This window comes from Pleurodeles waltl, chromosome 10, assembly GCF_031143425.1.
Source record: "Pleurodeles waltl isolate 20211129_DDA chromosome 10, aPleWal1.hap1.20221129, whole genome shotgun sequence".
Classification (NCBI taxonomy): domain Eukaryota; kingdom Metazoa; phylum Chordata; class Amphibia; order Caudata; family Salamandridae; genus Pleurodeles; species Pleurodeles waltl.
In genome coordinates, this window is record NC_090449.1 from 726,747,961 (window position 1) to 726,770,188 (window position 22,228).

Below are 22,228 nucleotides of genomic sequence, written 5' to 3' on the forward strand. Positions count from 1 at the left end.
TTGGAAGAAGGAAAAAAATCAACTTCTTCAAAAGGGAAAAAGTATCTGGTGTGCACACCATAACAAGAAACATAATTAATTACTCAAAACTGGAAGAATTCTCTATGAAACAAAGTGCCTCAGGAACACTGCTCATTCTCCTCAGGATGACAGTTGAAGTGCAGGGATCACAGAGAGAAACACCAGGAGGGAAGCTTCAGCACAAGGCTAAGGTAGAAACACTAGAGTGCTGACCTCACAATTTGCGACCACAATCTTAAGTGGCAGTTAAACCTGAAGAAGATAGTTCTAAGAACAGCCTCCGCAAGAGCCACTGGGAGTGAGGACGCCGCTGCAACCAACGTGGGTACAAGGAAAAGGGGAATCGTTTTTGCTGAGGGAAGAACTTAACAACGCTGGCAATAGTTTTCCTGATATCCACGTTATTTTGGCTCCTGTTTGACCTCTGCACCTAACCGGCCCTGTGTTTCTGGTGCTGGGTGTTTGGGGTTATCTTGAACACCCAATGGTGGGCTACCTATGCCCAGGAGATTGAACCCGTAAGTTTGTTACTTACCTCAAAAACTGTACTTTACTTAGCTCCCCCAGGAACTGTTGAAAATTGCAGTTTCCACTTTTAAATAGCTTTTTGCCATTTTAAACAAAACTGTGTACATTGTTGATTCCATTCAAAGTTCTAAGTATTACTGTGCAAAGTACCTTAGCCAATGCAGGCGGCATGTCTGTCTCCCTATTATGACATTTCCGCTCGGTCAGTGGACGGTAACAGTGTTACCGTCCACTGGCCCAGTGGAAAAGTCACATCAACATTGCTGCCGGCTCGTAATAGAGCCGGCGGCAATGCTGATGTGCAGCGGGTGCAGTAGCACCCGTCGTGCATTTCACTGCCCACAATTCGGGCAGTGAAATGAGCAACGTGGCTTTGCCTGGGGGCCCCTGCACTGCCCATGCCAGGTGCATGGGCAGTTCAGGGGCCCCCAGGGGCACCCCAAGTCCCTTTACCGCAAGCCTTTCCATGGCGGTAAGGGGAGTTGAAATCTCCTGCGCTGCCCTGGCGGATTACGACCGCCGGGACCGCCATGGCGGTATGCCGCCGGTCCCGGCAGTGTTACCGCAGCGAAACCACTGCGGTCATAATATGGTGACTAGTACCGCCAGCCTGTTGGCGGTACTAGCGCCACTATAGCCATGGCGGTCACCGACCGCCAGGGTTATAATGAGGGCCTATATCTCATTTTGATATAGTATATACAGAGCCAACTTCCTACAATTTTTTACTGAAGGTAAGTAACTTGTTCTTTAATCACCTCATCGGTTTGAATACTCCTCACATTAAATACATAGAACATTTATAACATAGAACTACCATTAGGGCTAATGTCTACTTTCAAGAAAACTTGCTTTCACCTCTTTCTTTATCTGAATCAAGCATGAAGGGTTCGTGACAGCGCTTTCACTATTCAGCATTATTTATTTTTAGGTGTCTTGTTTTCAGGTTTTTGATCCTCTGTGGATACAGTAGTGGACTTTGTGCTTGGAACATATTTTTCCACACAGAATAAAAAATCTTAAGAATAAAAAAATGGGCTCTATATCCTATTTGCTTGGCATAGTCGGAGGAATATGACTGTGGAAGATTGTCTTCAATACTGTACTCTTTCAAATATCTGATAATGATAGAGTAAAGTGCACCATTTGCAAAGGACTCACTTTGAGAACGAAGGTGTAGAGTCCTGTATTTTGAGACAGACACTTAAAAAGAAAGACATCTGAAGTTAGCAAGTATGCTCGTAGGCTACCAAAACAGTGCAACGTGGCCCTTGGCAGAAATAATCTTAAAAGAACCCCATCCAGCAGCCTCTGAATTGTCAGATCCCAAAATTGTTTACTGCTTTAGTCATCAGTGAAAGCATCAAAATTGACATAGAGAAAGCCGCCATCTATGCAGATCCCACCGTTGTAAAATTTAGAATGGCTTTTGAGATTAAGGCACTTCGAGGCAGCAGAGATGGGGAATTAAGTAAAAAGATCAAAATCTAAAATGGAACCAAAAAGGGCAGATTAAATGGAAAACGAAAAGAAATAAAGGAGGAAATTAAGTCCAGTAGGCTGGGTCAACATACAGAAGCGAACAGACATTGGTAAAATATTCTGGACTTGGAGATAGTTTGACAGGGAAAAGAAAACGTAATTTATCGCGCCCTAGACCAAGGAAGTGAACCTGGAGTTTCTGACAGAGACTTCTAACTGCAGTTTCCACACTTGAGAATTTCCACAGGCACTAGTCTAGATCAGGAAGATTTCCATAAAAACTATCTAGCGTACCAGCAGGTAGCTGTGCGCCTGTGCATCAGGTCCATCCTGCCCCGGTTGTGACTTGAAGGCCATGCACTGGTGTTTGGTTTCTTTCTTTCTGTGCTTTCCTATGCAGATCTGGAGGTCGCTCCCTCGAATCTTCAGACTTGACATAGTTTTTCTCTACAAAATTCCAGTGTGCTAGGGTCACCTCCTAAGACCACAGAGTTCAAGCCGTGTGGGGATTGCCACAACTGATGTCAGTGACATACTCCAAGAGGTCAGCCTCTGGTATCTGGGCTCCAAACACGATTTGGCATAATGTGATCAGTGCGCCTAAGTGAATGCCAAGGACATCCACAAAGTGAAACTGTACATCATGGAGCATCGACGGAAGTCAAAGAAGGCCCAGTCCTGGAGGAAGTCAAGAGCTGTAACCTGTTCCCAGGGCCGATCTTGTGACGGGCATCGTCCAAGTCTAGATCTTCAGGTAAGTCTGAAAAACAAAAAAAAACAACGTTCAAACACAGCTCCTCTTCGTCCTGTCACTCATCAATATGAGTCGTGTAAAACCTCGGGTACCTATAGACTGCATATTCTGTCTCCAGAGACAATTCTTTTGTTTTTGTAACAAATGTTATTATTTTGCATAAACAACGATCATAAACCATACAGTACAGTGACACATCCTTCACAGTTGCCCCAATTCCAGGCCTAGTCCCAACCATTCCCTGCAGCGAAACCCAGCAAGCAATCATTACAGAAGTGTCCAGTGCAAGTCCCCACCAGGGAGCCCAGGTGTGAATCTTTGGAATCCCTCTGGATCCCTCAGCCATGTCTTCAGGTCCCAAATATCTGAGGTTGCCTCCAGATGTGCCCACTGCCAGCGGGCCCCCCATTAGCGCCAGCTGTAGTACTCTACCTGGTTGCAGCACCACAGCTTCACACTTGATGCCCGATCATTCTATGGTGCTACCTCGTATGCCACAGCCCCAAGTGTCAGCACTGCTGATGCCAAACAGGGAGTCAATAGTCATCTCGGATTCGGAGGCAAACCCGTAGCAACCTCTGCCAACATCGCAAGAACTGCACATTTTACCTTCATCCTGCCTTGGAATCCCTTCCACTACAACATTATGAATTCTAAGACAATGATACCTTTCACGTTTACAATCAGAAATCCCGCTTCTGGATCAATGTGGTTTGGACACATCCCCTGATGACTGGCCTCCACTCTCTTTCCACTGTGGCCACTAAGGAATCTGCCTCCTTTGCTACAGTCTTCAGAATGGCAGTTGAGGTCGTAGACTTAACCTTGCCTACCACAGAAGTCAAGACTAATGTATTAATGGATGTGTTTCACCTATGATAGACAAACCAGGAGCCTCTATTATCATTCACTTGGGCCCTTAAGGGCACACTATTGGGCACCTGTACAAAACCAGGATCTTGCCAATCAGTCATTGGGCAGGTTACAAGGTGACACAGGCCACATGGCGAAGGACACTGTGCCCCACTGTCCCATCTGATGTACATCAAAATCTCCAAAGCTTCATCCAGGGTGGCAAAGACACAGCGAGGCACTCCATCTGATCAGGCCTGAATACTACTGACTTTCTGGGTAGGACAGTCTAGTCTAGCGTGGTGCTCCAGTGACATCCAACGGTCACTTCTGGACATGCCCTACATTGAGACCAGTGCACTGCCTGTGTGGCAGCTCCTTCAACAGTTTAGACTTTTTCAAGGCTTCGAAAGGGGATACAAACAAAGGCAACAGCAGGACATGCCTCAGCATCAACACCAAGCCTCCCAATCCTTTTAAATGATACAGCAGGGAAGCAGGCCACCAGTGTCGAGGCACTCAGGGGAGGGGGAAGAATCCACCCACACCACAACCCCCACTCCCCACAGCTGCTGGAAAACCACTTTAGGTAACCCTCAGCAGCACACAAACTCCCAATGGTGGTTGCATCACTTTTCACCTCCCTGGATGGAGGAGCATCTCTTCCGACCAATGGGTGTTCCAAATTGTGGAACATAGTTACTCCCAACCCGTCCTGTCACATCCCCCAGATATGTCGCCCACACCGCAACACCTCCAGAAGAACCACCTGTCCATACTCTGAGGAGAAGCCCAACTCCTCTTGGCCAAGGAAGCCATAAAGAGAGTGCCAGAGTCAGAGATCCGGGCTGGCTGTTACTCATTTTATTTCCTGGTGCCAAAAAAGGACTGAGGCCTTCACCCCATCCTAGGTCTTTGCCCTCTGAATTTCTTTCTTCCGAAGGGCAATTTCGAAATGCTTACCCTGACTTAAGTTCTGTCTGCTCTGGATTCAGGAGACTGGATGGTGCTGTTCGTCCTGTAGGATGACAATTCCACATCCTCGCCCTGCAGTCCCACAGGTGTTACCTACAATTTCAGTTCTCTGTACTTCTGTTTGGCCTTGTCAATGCACCTCAGGTGCTTTAAAAGGTCATGGTGGTAGTTGCAGCCCATCTGAGAAGGTTGGGGTTACCCGTCATCCCACACCTCAAGGACTGGTTGCTGAAGGCCATCTCAGTCTCTGATAACATAATAAACCTTGATGGAGGAGCCTGAGTGCTTTACAATGTGATGAAATCCCAGCAATGGAACTGTTTAGTGTTCTTTGCCGCAGTTCATCAATCATTTTATTACCTACGCACTTTACTGCTCCAGTACTTAAGGTTGAGACTTCACTTCCGTTCCGGCCCCAAGTACGAGGCTGTAATTTTTCTCGTAAACCACTTACAGACAGCAACCCACTTGTTGACATCATTGGGCTTTTTCCGTCAAGAAGTGAAAGTCACACGTGACCCCTTTATTGGAGGCATACTGGATTTGATGGTCTTCCTAGCCTTCCCTCCATATCAGTGAGTTCATATAATTTGGGCAATGATACCATTGTTTCAACCGTTGACCTGGGTCTCATTGAGAGCGTCTCTAAGGTTTCCAGGCCTCTTGGCACCTGCAGCCTGCTGAAGGGCCTGACTAGGAGGCACTTGCGGGCTCTGCAGTGGGATCTGAAGTCTCAGCGGGCTCAGCACTAAAGGACATTTCAGATTCCAACCAGGTGTCACAGGAAACCGCAAAACGCCTGCAATGGTGGCTGCTTGACCGCATTTGGACAAGCAGCAGAACCTCTCCATAATCCACCCAGAACTAATGGTCATGACTGATAGATTGTTACTGATTTGGGAAGGTCAGCTGGGGGTAAAGGAAATCGGAGGACTCTGGTCCCCAGCAGACATGCGCCTCCATATCAGTTTCTTAGAGTTACGGACAATTCGCTTGGCACTGAAGGCGTTCCTTCTGACCAATAGGTGAGGGGGACAATGGTTACAGGTTCTTACTGATACAACTGCTATGTGGTAATGCCACAGACAGGATAGTATGAGATCAGAGGTGCTGTGCCAAAAGGCTCTACATCTATGGAAGTGGCTGAATGTTCAGGGCATCTTGCCTAATGCCCAGCACCTGGCGGGATCTTTAAACACCAGGGTGGACCAATTCAGCCAACATCTTCCAACAGGGGGGAAAACTGTTGCTCAATCTGTTCATTACCGCAAAGAACACACAGTGTCCAAACTTTTGCTTACTGGAGTTCCCAAGGCAGTTGTCCCTTTAAATTGCCTTATGCCTGGACTTAGGCTCAAGACTCCTGTACGCCTTTCTGCCTCTACCTTTCCTGCCAGAGTATTGGAAAAGTTCAAGAAAGACTAGGCCCAAGTCATCATTTAGGCTCTAGATTGGTTGAGGAAAGTGTGTTTCCTGGAACTTCTGCCCATGAGCATATGTCCTCTGAGTTGGCTGCCCCTTCAGGCAAACCTCCTGCCACAACAGCAGGGCCAGGTCCTGCACACGAACTGCACAACCTGCACATCCATGTAAGGAGCTTGAACAACGAAAATTGATAGCTTTCAATCCTTCTTCCAAAGAAGTCTGTGTCATTCCACCAAATCTGTATATGCAGCACGCTGGAGAAATGTGTTATCTGGTGTTTCTCCCATGACATTCAGCCTTTATAGCTCCTTGTCTGACATTTTATTGTTTTCTCTATCCAGCCCAGCAAGGCCTTACTGTAGCAACACTCAAGGGTTCTCTTTCAGCATTCCAGTGGTTGCCCAATCAGCCATCCCTTTTCAAATAATCTGTTATGATGAATTTGTTGATGTGGCTGATCCATATGTTCCTGCCAACACCTTTTGTGATGCCGGAGTGGGACCTCAATTTAGTTCTCTCTTGTTTGATGTACACTCCTTTTGAATTGAAGCATAGCTGTTCTGTACACTTGCTAACTGTATGATGCTGGCCTAGTATATGGTGGACACCTATAGGTGAGGCACCCTGTCCTGAGTCCAGGCAACCCTTAGTGTTAGTGTAGGAGTTTAAAGATAACCAGAGTTCTCAAAGGGTAGCTGTGGAGAGTGGCTAAGGCTTATCCAGGAGGGAGTAAAGCAGTTGCAAATACCACATAAGTCAGTCAGTGATATACACACTGGAAAGAACCACACCATTGTTAGAAAAATAATGCATTATTTATTATAACACACACTAAACTAGTTTGGTGTATCTCCTGAATAGAGATATGAATATACGAAAATATACTTAGAAACAGGTAAGTAAACATAAATTAACATGGGCCCCTCTGGGGGGCAAAGCCATATACTAAGAAAAATGGAATGCAAAAATTGCTACCAACCCAAACTACCACACAAGGACTCCAAAGGTAAGTAGCTAGGATTCCCCAGGTGCCCGTGTGCAGAGGTGTAATCCTGGGTCAGTGTCCATAGGATAACATGGGTAAGTCACGGTTGGAGGTTCCAAGTTCTGGGACACTTCCCAGAGGACTCCGAGGGAACACGTTGGGAGAAGGGAGGTTCAAGAGTGCCCCCACCGAGGATACTTAGAGAAGTGGAGTACCTACACCAGGGAGCCCAGGTGAAAAGGGGTGGAGTTGTGCCTGAACCTTCCCTTGTCAATGGGGAACCTCAGTTGTCCAGCTGCTGTTGCAACACATAAACCAGGTCATTGGAAACCAAGCGTTGATTCAAGAAGACGAGGACCAGGAGAAAGAGTCCAGACCACCCAAGACTGACCAGGCAGTGCAGATGGCAATGCCCACCCTTATTGGTGATGCTTTCCTGATGGACGGTGGTCAAAGAAGTGCACCTCCAGAGTCCAGGCGATGCAGGAAGATCCCAGGAGTCATCCACAAGCTGTCCCATGCTGGTTGTCAAATAGCAGAGGTCAGTGGTCAGCAGTACCACCAACAAGCCTTGGCGAATGCAGGGAAGCGTTGCACAGGAGTGTTGCAGGATTTTGAGGACCAGCAAGGTCCAGGAGACTCTACCTTTGCAGGTAAGTGAGGGCAAGCCCTCAGGAAGCAGGAGAGCCAGAGGAATCAATGGAGCCTCTGGCAGCAGGCACAGGAAGTCGAAGAGAGGCCTCAGCAGCACAGCACAGAGGGATGTCCATGTCAAAGGAGTTGCAGGGAGAATGTCGTTCTTAGAGCTGTGTAGTGCTGGAGGCTGGGGCTTCTTGGAGCTAGGAGGTATCCACCAGACTGGAGAACCAATAAGCTTTGGGAATGACAAATAGACGCAGTGCACAGGGGTTCCGGCCAAGCAGCTCCAATGAGGGACCGCAGGCTTTTCAGTTGGAAACAAGACAGGTCAGACCTCTGGAGAGCCACAGAACCACCACCTGTGTTGTGGAGCCTTGAAGTGTACATGGGACAGCAGGATCCACAAACTGGTCATCGACGTTGAGGTGCCTACGGATGCAGGGGAGTGACTCCTTCACTTCACGGGAGAGTCTTTCTTGCTTCCCAAGTGCAGGCAGAGACCTTGTGATGCATGGAACTTGCAGAACTTGAAAGCAGAGTTGCAGTAGAAGCCCTCCTACTGGTTACAGTCATGCTTTCAGTCCCAGTGAAGACCAGCAGCAGTTCCAGTGTCCAGGTTGCAGAAGTGTCTTGCAGAAGAGACTTGCAGATGGATCTTGAAGTCTTGTAGACAAATCTTGGGTCCCACCCTCAGGCCAGCCCTTAGGTAACCCAGAAAGGGGGTTGGACAATTTCTGCAGTGACCCACCTATCAGGAGGATCAGGGACGTCACCGAGCTGGACTAATCAGTTAGATCCTCCCAGGGGACTCTGCTCATATTATTTTCAAGCTGGCAGAATCAAGTGACCACCTTGCAGAGCTCTGTGCCCCTTCCTTGTGGAGGAGCTGAACAGGGAGCTGGTCACTCCCTGTCCTTTGTTTGGTTTTGCACCAGAGCGGTAGTCAGGGGCTTCTGCACTGGAGTAAACTGGTTTATGCAAGGAGGGCACCAAATGTGCCCTTCAAAGCAGTCTGGTGAAGCTTAGAGGCACCCCCAACCGAGTGAATCCTTTGTTCTGCCTTCCCCTGACTGAGTTAGGCTCAGCAGGAGGAGGGCAGAACAGTGTCTGGGGTCAGCAGCAGCATAGGCGGGCATGCAGACCCTGCATGGTTAGACAGGCAGACATGGGGGAATCCCCTAGGGAGCCCTAAGAGTACCTTGTATCAGGCAACTAGCACTGGAATCAGTGTAGTTGCATGATTTCAACATGTTTGATACCAAACATGCCTAGTGTCATGGTTACTCCCACTTTGTGCCTGATGTCAGACTGTTTTCACTGGGATCCTGCTTACCAGGAACCAGTGATTGTGCTCTTTCCTCCAAATGTAGTTGCTTTGGTACTTCTTACACCCCACAATATGCATACTGGTGGACCCCTGTAAGTCCCTGGTATATAATACTTAGGTACACAGGGCATTGGTACACCAGGGGTCCCCCATGGGCTGCAGCATGTATTATGCCACCATTTGGAGCCCATGCAAACTGTCTGCGGGCCTGCCATTTGCAGTCTGCGTGAAAAGGTGCATGCACCCTTTCACTGCTGGTCAATACACCAGGTCACTGTAAGTCACCCCCATGGTAAGTCCTTCCAGCCCAAAGGACAGGGTGCAGGTCCCTGTGTGTGTGACACCCCTGCATGAGCAGAAATGCCCCTACAAACTCCAGTTCCAATTCTCTGAACTTTGTAAGTGAGGGCAAGCCATTTTAGCTATGTACTGGCCACTGGCCACTCACTACCTGTGGTCCAGCAACATAATGGTAACTCAGAACCTAGGAATGTTTGGTATCAAACATGTCAGAATCATACCCCAATACCCCAGTATTGGTGGCATGATTCCATGCACTCTGGGGGCTCCTTAGCAGACTCCCCAGTACTGCTCCCACCAGTCTTTAAGGGTATGTGAGCAGCCCACGCTGCTGCAGCCCCTCAGAAATGATTCTGCCCTCCTGCTGCTTGACCAGCTCAGGCAGGGAAAACAGATCACACAATTTCCTGTGGGAGAGGGGATGCAACCTCCTCTCCCTGGGAAATAGGTGTTATTGGGCTGGGGAGGGGTAGCTTTGCTTTGAAGGGCACATTTGGTGCCCTCCTTGCATAATCCAATTTGCACCAGTCTGGGGACCCCTGGTCCCCGCTCTGGCACGAAACTGCACAAAGGAAAGGGGAGTGACAACTCCTATGTCCATCACCACCCCAGGGGTGGTGCCCAGAGCTCCTCAAGGTGGCCACTTGATTCTGCAGACTTGAGAACAAGATGTGCAGAGGCCGCTGGTAGTATCTGACTGGTCAGGTTAAGCAGCTGAGGTCAGTGACCCCCTCTGATAGGGCTTTACCTCAGAGAGTGACCAAGCCCCTTTTTGGGCTATTTAGGGATTCCCTTGCTGGTGGAACCCCAGATTCGTCATGCAACACTTCACCAGGACCTCTCCCCAAAGACATATTTTGCTTCTGGCCACTTGAACCGCTGCTGGACTTCACAGGAACCGAACAAGACTGCAACACCGAGATTACCTCTCCTTGCAACATTGTTTCCACGGCTCCTGTCAGCAACTTGCAACATTTTCATGGCTGTGCATCCTCTGGGGCCAGCAAGACTTCAGATGCACCAAAGGAGCAAGAAGAAATCTCCCTTGGAGTAAAGAAGTCACTCCCCTGCATCTACAGGCACCAAAGGCAATGACGTCCGGCTGCTAGGATCTGCTGTCCTTGGGACTTGCGAAGATTCTCCAACACAGCTGGTGGTTTTGAGGGGTCCTTTGGGTCCTCTCTGTCTTCTGTCCAACTAGGGAGATGGTGAGCCCCTGTCTCTTCCTCCAAGACAGAACCCCTGTGCACCACCACTGTTGCGGCAACCATGGCTTGTTGACTCCTGCTACGAGGGATCTTCAGGCTTCAATTATCCCCGGCCCCCAGCATTCTATCTCTGCAAGGACAGTCTCCTCTCTGCTGCTCCAGCGACGTGGGACTCCTCTTCACGTGTGCTGACTGGGCCTCACTGCGACTTACTGTGCCTGCTGCCAGTGGGTTGCTCGTGGTGGCTCTGACTGCTGCTGATGGTTCTCCTGTCTTCTGAGGGTCAGCCCGGACTTCCCTCAAAGTGTTGAGTCCCTAGGACCTTGCTGGTCCTCTTCAGCTCTCTAAATCTCCAGCAGCTCCAGTTGCATTTGCTTGTGCTTGTTGGTGGCCCTCCTGACTACTAACACATCTGTAATCCAGCGACTGACAAGGGACAGCTCCTAGGTGACTTCAGGGACTCCTCTATAGCTCCTGGGCTCTGCAGCTGGACTTCATCCTCACTGTCAACCCAAATCAGGGTGGGCATTGCCTCCTGGCCCACCTGGACGTTTCTGCGTGGACTGGACTCTGTCCCCTTCTTTTGCATGTCTTCTTCATCTGGAATCCACCGTTGGATTCCACCAGCCTGGTCCTGCTTTTACAATATTCCATTTACGAGTCCCCTTGTTAGCCTGTGGGACAACCAGGTAACTTACCTCTCCTTTCCTGGTCAATGACGGTTTTCTAGATACTTACCTCTTGGGGTTCCACTCTCTCTGGGCCTTTGGAGAGAGTGGAACCCTAAGAGGTAATAAAGTTCGAATCCAGCCCTTCACATCCTCTGGTGGGGGACCCATTCTCACATTCCACTTTTTAGGTCAAGCGCGCAAGCCCTCTGGCCTTTTGTAATCTATCTGTGGGCTTTTAACCACACCCGCCGCTTGCCCATCACTATCATTTGTTGATGGGCTTACCTTTCAAAAATCCTTTGTTATCATTGGTAAATGCTTTACATTTGTCCCTCCTTGGGCAAGTTTTGATACCACCTTGGCCATCAACCCTGTTACATGGATAATTTGCACTTTTGCCAATAAGTTTGACTGCGAGCAAACTTCTTTATCTCCTTCGTCCTCATGCTCATGACGGCCGTAGTACTTTGAATCGGCTCGCTTATGTCAACTGTTTTACTTTTCATTTTCAATTTATGTGGCAAGAAAAGTCCAGTTAGGAATTTACAACACTAATAGCTCTAACTTTTTCCTCTTTGCCAATATTTGTTTTGTTACAGCAGCTGAAGCAGCCTTCCAAGCTTCAAGTACAAAACACACTGGCTCATTCATTGTCTCTGAAAGAATAGGAACAAGCCAGTAAGCATGCTTTGAGGTAGTCATATAAAAATCATCTTCTTGGGTGTCACCTGTCCTCACAAAAGCCCATGTGAGCCACCATTAAAAATGTGCAGAGTTAAAGACAACACAACTTAAGCAGGGACTAAATTTACATACCCATAATTCAGTGTCACTTCTGAGTCCTCCTGTTGTTTCCTTTTGTGGCAACAAGTGTTTTATCAATGGTCCGGATTACAACAATCATTATAAATTAGTTGTATTTTAAAAGGTTTTCTAAGATGAACTTAGTAGACTAAGGGGGTTATTCCAACTTTGGAGGAGGTGGTAATCCGTCCCAAATGTGACGGATTTACCACCAGCCGTATTACGAGTTCCATAGGATATAATGGACTCGTAATACGGCTGGTGGTATATCCGTCACTTTACCGTCACTTTTGGGACAGATTACCACTTCCTCCAAAGTGGGAATAACCCCCTAACTCACGCTGACAGTCTGTGGAATGGTGTTTCCTGGCGCCACAGATGGCAGCCATGAAACATATATTCTGGTTTCTCTTCAAACTGAATAAATCTTTCACCTTTTACTCAAGATTTCGGTGGAGAGGAACATTTAAGAATTTCATTCCATTTTTGGAAGCCCTGCCAAGTGCAGGGTTACCCTTATTTAGTAAAAGAAAGTATAACTCCATAGTAGGCAGATTGATTATTTGCTAGCTCCTCAAGTGCGACAACATTCTTTTGTTATCCTTCAATGCGTTTTGTGGAGTGATTCTTACTGTGACGCGGTTAACCTATAGTCCTGTTACATGACATATAAGAAGGACGCATGCTGCACAAAAACTCCATATCATGCAAAAGGATCCACTACCATGTGGGAAGCAGAAATAATTAACAACAGGGAAGGAAGGATCAGTTGGTAAATGAAATACGTAACTGTAGCCAATCTTTGTTTTATTTCTGGATCAGCTCTTGCTTCTCCTTTCTCATTCATTATTGAGATTTTATTCAAATCCCCTCTGTGACTTAATTGTACAGATGTGTTAAAGTATACATTTACAAACATATATATATATATATATATGTGTGTGTGTGTGTGTAAAATGTACGTATATTGATATCATGCACGCTCTAATGGCTGACTTTGAAACTGTTGAATAAAGTTCGAATCCAGCACAATTAACCTCCTGCGATCCTGGGAAAATCACTTAATCAACCCTTCCCTAAAACCCACAAGCAATAGGAAAGTCAATAGGCCGTACTTATGCAAGATCTATTGGCTTTGTCTATACTATTTCTTAGCCATGTACAGGAGCGTGGCTGCTATGCAACATGGCTGAAAGTAAAAAAAAAAAAGTGTTGTGGTGCAGTCAAAACTTGCCCCATCATCGTGCTTTTTTTATTTTATTTTATTTTGAACCATGCTGCACAGCAGCCGCACAGCTGTTCAACATGGCAAAAAAAATTGACAAAGCTAATAGGTCTCGCGTAGGTGAGACCTATTGGCTTTATTAATGCTTTGGGGAAAAAGCAATATGATGAGACTAGTGCTGGAGGCGTCTCACTTATTCATTAGGTTGAGCGTGCAAGCGCTTTGACCTGTTGTAATGTATCTGTGGCCTTTTGACCATGCCCACTGCACGTCCATCACTATCACTCGTTCATAGGCTTGCCTTTCAAAAATCCTTTGTTATCATTGGTAAATGCTTTACGTATGTCCCTCCTTTTGTTACTGTTTTGGACACCAGCCCTGTTACATGGATAATTGAACATTTGCCAATATGTTTGACTGCGAGCAAACTTCTTTTTCCTTTTGTTTCTCTCCTTCGTGCTCATGCTCATGGTGGCTGTGGTGCTTTGAATCAGCTCACTTATGTCAACTGTTTTCATTTTCATTTTCAATTTATGTGGCAAGAAAAGTCCAGTTCGAAATTTACAATGTTAATAGCTCTAACTTGAGCAAACACAAGACTCATTGCATTGCAAATGCTTGTTTAGTATATGGTTTGTCCCTCCTGTAGGGCCCATGCTATTTTATGCTAATTCTTACCTGTGTATATTTTGTGTGTATTTACCTCCAGAATGGGGTTTGCCTATAGTAATCTAGTTTTGTGCTTCTGTAATAAAGTACCTTTATTTTTGCAACACTGTGTGGTTCCTTTCATGTGTGATAAGTTACTGTGTGACTACTGTGGTACTACAAGTGCTTCACACTCCTCCTAGATAAGTCTTGGCTGCTCACTGCAGCTACCACTAGAGAGCCTGGCTATATGGACACTGTAACACTATCTAATAAGGGTTGCCTGGACCCAGTATAAGGTGTAACACTATAGGTGTCCACCACACACTGGGCCAGCCTCCTACATCTAGGTTTGGTGAACCCATTATGTAGATGGACTGTTGAACAGTGTCCACTACATACTTTAAGATGGCTTCCCTACACTTACGAAGCCCAGAAAATGGATTCTGGGGTTTGTAAGGGCACTTCTGCTGACAGAGGGGTACTCTCGCACTGAGAACCAAGCACCCTGCCCTTGGGCTGAAGGGCCTACCTGAGGGATGACTTATAGGGTCAAAGTGTAGTGACCATGATATAAGGCAAACTTTATATCTGGGGAAACTGCAGGCTTGTGGTCAGAGTTTACATGGGCCCCCATGGGTGGCACAATACATGCTGCAGGACATGGGGGACCCTGGTGTACCAGTGCCCTGGGTACATAAGTACCCTATACTAGGGACTTACATGAGTGCACCAGTGTGCCAATTGTGGATTGTAAAAGTTACTTAAAAACTAAATTTAGGGGAGAGAACACTAACACTGGGGTCCTGGTTATCAGGATCCCTGTGTACTACAATCTAAACAAACTGACACCAGGCAAAAAGTGGGGGTAACTATGTCAGGAAGGTGCTACTTTCCTACACCTTTATACCCAGCCTCTCCAGCAACACGTCCAATGTTGCTTTTGTGTCTTCAGCCGAGGCATTCGCTATCACCAGCCTAATCTGATAGACAGTTGCAGATTCCTTACCTTAAAATTTCCCCCAGCTGTCAGTCTGGATCCAGAGATTTTTCTTGAGCAGTACCCCTGCACGCCCTCAGGTGGCGTTGGTCAGCTCTGTGTCTGTTGTTGGCATTGTGCGCTCCAGATATGACATTGCGGGACCTATATAGTCACCACCCTGGTGAGTTGACAACATTTCTATTCTTTCCATGCCAGCCAGCACAGTTCTGAAGAAGAGCTACCCCTCAGTCACTTTTTGACTTTTTTTGACTGGTCTTTTTTTGGCTTTTTGTCAAAGATTTGTGAGTGTTGACACTTCTGGTGCATCGAGTGTTGTCACACAAGACTGGGTTCAAGCCTGGCAGATCCTGTCATTGGGCCATGTCCTTGACCAATCTGCACCTCGTGTGCTTGTGGTGTTTTGAGCGCGACCACGACCCTATGTCATGCTCCCAGTGCCGGGCCATGAAACTGAAAGTTTTAAGGGAATGGTCCCTAAAACTCATTGGAGCCTGGCACTTGACTCCACATCCCTCCCGATCTTGGTGGAGAGGAAGGAACCAAGATCGGTCGCAGAGCCGGATTAGTCGAGGCACAAAAGTAAGTCAAAGAAGAACAAGTGGTCTTCGACTTCACCCCATCCATCGGCTGACTCAAAGAGGGAAAAGGAGTGTCATCGTTCCAGGCTTCCTTCCTCAGAGCCTGCGTCTGGGTCGACTCCACGAGTTTCCGGGAGCCAGAGCAAACCCTGCCCAAATCTGTGAGTTTTATGAGGCCATGTGCCTCATATTTGGGCAGTCTGACTCTGCTGGAGTGCTTTCAGGCCCGCAGATTTGTCAGGGGCCCCCTCAGCTTCGGCCTCAGTTCTGGGGGCACCCATGGATCTGTTCCTAGATCCGAAGAGGCATTGGTCGTACCACCTCGACCTTCCTGGCGACGGTTATGACGCCACCCGTGCCCATTGTCCGCATCAACCTCATCCTCATTGCCGACTTCAATTCAGAGCTGGGCTGGCGTCACATGATGCCGATTCTGATTTCTACAGGGACTTTGCTCACTAGATTGGATCCTGACCCTCATCCTCTTGGGTTGGGGTATGGTGAGGATTGGAGGAGTCGCTGGTCCCTGTGGAATAACAGCTAGAAGATCCCATGGACTGGCGGATGGACCTGGGTGAGGCTAGTGGTCTGGATACTTCCCCTGACACTGGCATGCTTCTCCCCTACCATGGCTACATAGGAGGAAGCATCCCACTTAATGGTGGTGGGGAGAGCGGCCCGAGGTCCTGGGATTCGAGCTGTTTTTGGTGGCAGTCAGGACTAACCTCCTGACAGAGATGCTTCAGCCTGGGACTTTTACTTCTGAACCCCATTTGCCCTTTATTGAAGCCATCACTGATGTCCTGCTGGGGACCTGGTCCAAGCCCAGCAAAGGGGCTCCTGTGAACAGGACAATTGCCCACCGCCATAGACCTGCTTCAAATGACCCAGTGTTCCTAACGCAACACCCAACCCCTGAGAGCTTGGTTATCCAAGCATTCACGTCCCTGGGTGCATTTCCTTCCACACCCCCAGAGAGGAAATTCAGGAGACTGGATCAGCTTGGAACAAAGATGTTTTGTTCCTCCCGCCTGGCATTGCGGTCTGTGAACACTGCTTGCCTTTTGGGCTATTACATCTATATTTAATGGGACACGGTTGCGCAGGTGCTGCCACAGGTCCCAGAGGAGGCCCAGGCCATTCTCTCCCAGGCTGTTGCTGATGCGAGAGATGCAGCGAAGTTCACAATACATTGTCAGCTGGATACCACCAACTCATTAGGCAGCATCAGCAGTGGCCTTGAGGCGCCACGCCTGGTTGAGGACGTCTGGCTTTTTGGGAGATGTCCAATCCACTCTTATGGATATGCCCATTGATGGCACCCTCTGCGCCTCTGTACATGGTTGGCCCATCAGGGCATTTCCCTGGTGGTTCAACGGCTGGTGGGCTTTCTGAACGCAAGAGCTGATGAACTCTGACGACAATGCCTGGTCGATCACAAATGGCGACTCCATCAGGAGGTGCCACAAGGTCTCTTTCAGCAGTGTGGAGAGCCTTGATTAAATCTGTTCGCCTCCATAGAGAACGCATAATTTCAGCAGTTTTGCATGTTGGAGTTTCCAAAGCAGCACTCACTAGGTGACGCCTTTCGTCTCGAGTGGAGCTCAGGCCTCCTGTATGCCTTCCCACCCTTACCACTACTGCCCAGAGTTCTCAAGAAGATCAAGAATGACCAGACCCAGCACGCTGGGGTGGCGCTTATATATGTCCCACAATGTCATATCCGGTGCGCACAATGACAGACGCAGAGCCGACTGATGCCACCTGACGGCATGCAGGGGTACTGATTGAGAAAGATATCTGGATCAAGCCTGACACCTGTGGGAACTTCTAAGTTAAAGAATCAACTAGAATATGTCTCTACCAGATAAGGCATTACTATAGGTAAGTAATTAGTTCTTCAGCCTCAACAGGGAACCCAGTAGTTTCGCAAGAGAGGCCATGATACCCACCCCAGCCAAGATCAGAGTGACACTCAATCCACCACTACCCCAGCAGCCCCACCTGCCAAACCTCTTTAGTGTACCCTTTCAATGTGACAGCACATGATGGGAGGCAGAATCTACTGATTCCATCTGGGATGGCAAGAGATCACATTGGAGAGGTGGGTGCTCCAAATTGCTCACAAAGGCTACATCTTAACTTTCCATTCATCTCTGCTGCACCTCGATCATCCACCCAAAAACTCATAGAGGACCATCTCTCAATTTTGCGGTGGGAAAGGCAAGCTCTTATGGCAAAAGGGGCTGTTGAGAGGGTTTGAGCACTAGAAGTAGGATGTGGTTGTTATTCCTGCTACTTTCTAGTGCCCAAGAAGGATTGGAGTCTTCGGCCAATTCTAGATCTGCACCCTTTCAATTTCTACCTCCACAATGACAAATTCAAAATGCTCACCCAAGTCTTGCCTACCTTCCACCCTGGAGACTGCATTGTGGCGTTGGATCGGCAGGACGTCGAATTTCAAATTCCCGTCCTGTCTGCCCATCTGCACTACCTATGGTTCGGGGTGGGAAAGGTGCATTTTCAGTTCTCTGTGCTCATCTTTGGTCTCACCAGTGCAACTTGGGTGTTCACAAAAGTGATAGAAGTGGTGGCAGCACACATTCAGAAGTCAGGGGTGTCAGTTATTCTCCACCTGAACAACTGGCTTTTGAAGGCAGGCTTGCACCAGCACATCGTCCACCACCTCCAGACTATGGTGAACCTCCTTTCATCTTTGGGGTTCACTATCAATGTGCCAAAGTCACACTTGACTCCTTCTCAGACACTCCCTTTCATCTTAGACATTCTGGACATGGTTCAGATCCATGCCTTTCCCCTGGAAAAGAGAGTCTATGACACTTAGGCTATGCTCTCAATATTTCAGCCTCAGTCCTCTATTTCGATGAGAATGACTCTGAGGCTGCAGGGACTGATGGCCTCCAGCATCCTGCTGGTGGAGTATGCCAGGTGGCATATGTGGGCTCAGCAGTGAGATTTGAAATCTCAATGGGCCCAACATCAAGGGGACCTCTCAAACCACACCCAGATCTCAAGAGGAAACTGCAAAACATCTGCACAGGTGGCTACTGGCGGCACACCTCTCTCCCTTAACCACCCGGAACTGACAGATGCCTTGCTCTGGGTTGGGGTGGCCACCTCGGAGAGGTGTAGATCAGAGGCCTTTGGTCTCCGGCGGTGTCCCGGCTCCATATCAAACTTCTGGAGCTCAGGGTCATCCTTTTAGAATTGAAAACCTCTCATCTGATAGAGACTTCTAGTCGCAGATTCCTTATCTTAGAATTATCCCCAGGTGTCAGCCTGGATCTTGAAATTTTTGAGCCGTACTCCTGCGAGCCAGTAGGTGGCGTAGTTCGGCTCGACGTCGGTGACGTCCATGCCGAAAGTGATGTACTCGTTACCTATAATGCTGCCCACTTCGGCACACTGACGTCAGTTCTTTCCTTTCTGTGCCAGGTAGCACAGATTCATAAAGAGCTACCCCTCAGTCACTTTTTAACCAGGTTTTTTCGACATTTTGTCAAATGTTTTTCAGAAAAACTCCTTTCTCCTGGTATGACCGAGATGTCTCCCAAGAAACCAGCTGGTTTCAAGCCATGTGGCGCCTGTCATAGACAGATGTCTGTGACAGACCCCCCACTTGGTCTGTCTGTGGTGCCTCGAGGAAGACCACGACTCAAAGGTGTAGGAAGTGGGGTTCTGGTTTCAGTACCCCCCTCCCACACACTTTTTGCCTGGTTTTTAACTGCGACTGAAGTGCACTGGGTTCCTGCTAACCAGGTCCCTAGTGCCAGTGTTCCTTTCCTAGAACAAGACACCTGGTCACTTGGTTCCCAAGCGACCAGGCCTTTCAGCCCCCTGTAAGTCCTTAGTAAATGGTACTTCTTGTGCACTAGGGCATGGGTACTGAAGAGGGCCCCTCAGAGCTGCAGCACAGCTTGTGCCACTCTGAGGGTCCCAGCACCAACTTTATGCATACTGTCAATGCAGGCTGCGTGACAAGGTGCTCCCAAAATTGAAAACATGACACGACACAAAGCCTGTGTGCTGAGTTCTCTAACACTGCCTGCATTATATATTTAGATCACCCCTCTAGCAGGCCTTACAGCCCTAATGCAGAGTGCATTATATTACATGTGAGGGCATATATGCATGAGCAACTATGTCCCTACTATTTCTTTGTTGATTCCTAGATGTAGTAAGTGTATAGGGAAGCCATTTTGAATGCATGTTGGACACTGGTCATTAAGAGTTCCGCAGATACATGATGAGAGATCAGAGCCAGAGTGACCCCCCACCCAACTATGTGAGATCTGTGAGGTCATGCACCTCATTTTTAGGTGACCTGACCCCTCTGGAGTACCTTTGGGCCCCATGGGTTCGGGAAGGGCCTCTACTGGATTCCTGCCAGCGGGTACGTCTTTGGTGCCTCTTGGCCCCATAGGCCCAGTGCTGGATCCAGAGTGGCGCCTCCAGCGAGACTAAGACCTCTGGCGCCTGCTCCCGTGTCAACTCCCCCAGCATCATTGACGCCATCTCCATTGTCCTCAAATCTGACACAGAGCAGAACCGGCATCGCATGACACAGGTCCCAGCAGCGTCCAGAGCCATGCCTTCTTGGTCCTAGCCAGGGCATTTTGTCTATGACCAGTCTGATACAAGGGATGAATGGATGAATGGACAGGGTATGCAGAGCCTGGTGAGAGGAGCCAAGATGGCGACCGAGTCGGACGCCTGAGCAGTGAGCTCCGACTCGGGTCAAAAGTAACGATCCTGCAGGGCGCTCCCAACGGGGAGATTGGAGCCCTGAAGTGCACAACCGGTCCCGGGGTCGATCATGGAACCGGGGGACCGAGCGGAGCTGCGCAGGAGCGGGGAGCGCGGGAGCACCGAGGCGTGAGTCTGGCCATGGCGTGGCGGCACATCGGAGGCTCGAGCTCCCGAGGAAAGAGGATCGGAGTGCCCCGGTGCAGTAGGGGCAGAGGTAAGAGGCGGGGGGGCTTTGGCACGGGGGAGGCCCTGAGGAGTGGAACCCGTGCATCGGTGCGGCTTCTCCCCTCGCCGTTGCGACCCCCCCTCCCTCCGGCAGACCTGAGAGGAGCGTGCCGGCGGACCAGGCCAGACCGGCTCTCCTTTGCGGGGCGGGTCGCCCCTGCGGAGCACGGGGAGCGGCAGTGCGGTGGTGCTGCGGCCAAGCGCCGGGGAAGGCCCGGCTGCGCTGAACACACAAGGCGCCAGGCGCAAGGGGAAAAGAAAGGAGACGGCTTTGAAGCCGCATGGGATTCACAGGCTCTCACCCGACCCAAGGGTGCAGCGCCCAAACACATCGGTGATAGCCCCCCCACTGCCCAATTAAGAAAATAAATGCCTCCCCCATCCCCCAGGAACGAGGGGACAGTGAAAAGTAAAAAGGGGGCAATAATATGGACAGCGAAAAATAGGTGAGGAGGTGGATTGACCAGGAGGCTCCCCCCCCTTCGACAACGCCGACCTCCCCTGCAGGCTTCCCTGCGCTATGTTGGCGGGGGCCCACAGACACGTGCAGGAGCAGTGTCAGTGGTGGACCACTGCAGGCATCTGGGCCGCCTGGAACCCCAAAGGCTCTATACAGGGTGGGCACCCTGCGGTGGCACCTACACACACCCCGGGACTGGAGCACCCAACCGTTAGCAGCAGGACCCCCCCCCCCCCTACCGATACAATTGATCCAGCACAATGTCCCATAGATAGGTCTGACAGACAGGGTCCACAGGCAGAGAGTATGGGCCTCAGTAGGGCAATATACGTCGAAAGAAGAACCGGTGCTCTTGGGGCGCCCGGCCGTTCAAGAAACGCACAATAAAGCTGCTCCCCTTGCTGTGGGAGTTAGTCAAAAGATAAAACAATGGCTGGGAAGTCCAAGTCCGCCAAAAACTAAGAATGAAATGCGCCTGGCCCAGCGTCCAGCGACCAACAGCAAATCCCAACCTTGCAGTCACTGGAGAGCACACTCCAATCCCACTCTATATAATTCGAAAAAGTGCTACAGGCAATCATGGACACTAAATCCTCGCTAGAACTCAGAATAGACACAGTATCGCAAGATCTGAACCTACTCAGAGTGGACCATCGGAGCTTGACAGAGAGAGTGAAAACGACGGAAGATACCCTGAGCAAGATGAGTCCTATGGTTTCGGAAAACCAGAAACAAATTCAGCGTCTAGACGCAGAGGTGAAGATCCTATGGAGGCGTGCCGAAGAAGCAGAAAGCAGATCCCGGCGTAATAATGTTCGCTTCGTAGGGTTTCCTGAGAAATCACTAGAACAGAGCTCGGAACTATTCATAGAGCAATGGCTAATTAAAGAAGTGCTGAGTGGGTCCCCTTCGAAGTTCTTCTCTGTCGAAAGGGCGTACAGAGTCCCAGGAAGACCGCCATTGCCGGGTCAACCACCCAGACCATTAATAGCGAGATTCTTAAACTATAGGGACAGAGACCTGATACTGCAGCAATTCCGCAGCAAAGGCCCATTCCGACATGAGGACTCAGTGGTCCATGCCTACCCAGACTTCACACAGGAGGTACAGAAACAACAGAACTCCTATGTAAAGATTAAACAGCGACTTCGGGAGCACAATATCAAATATGCTCTCCTCTTTCCTGCCAAACTGAGAGTAATTTCAGAAGAACGCACCCACGTGTTCACCTCCCCCGAAGACGCCTGGACCTGGATGCATGCTAAAGGCATAGCGCAAACTAACGAAGGAGTGAACGAAGAGGAGGAATAGCTGACCTCCACATCGAGGAAGTGCACCAGGAGACGTC

At 49.1% G+C, this 22,228-nt stretch overlaps 1 non-coding gene across 1 annotated transcript; it reads left to right on the top strand.

Annotated features, from left to right (window-relative positions):
- Positions 1-12,367: 12,367 nt before the first annotated feature.
- LOC138262557 (U5 spliceosomal RNA) lies at positions 12,368-12,483 on the top strand. The gene has a single exon (XR_011199261.1). It is a non-coding gene; the product is annotated as a U5 spliceosomal RNA (small nuclear RNA).
- The last annotated feature ends 9,745 nt before the right edge of the window (positions 12,484-22,228 follow it).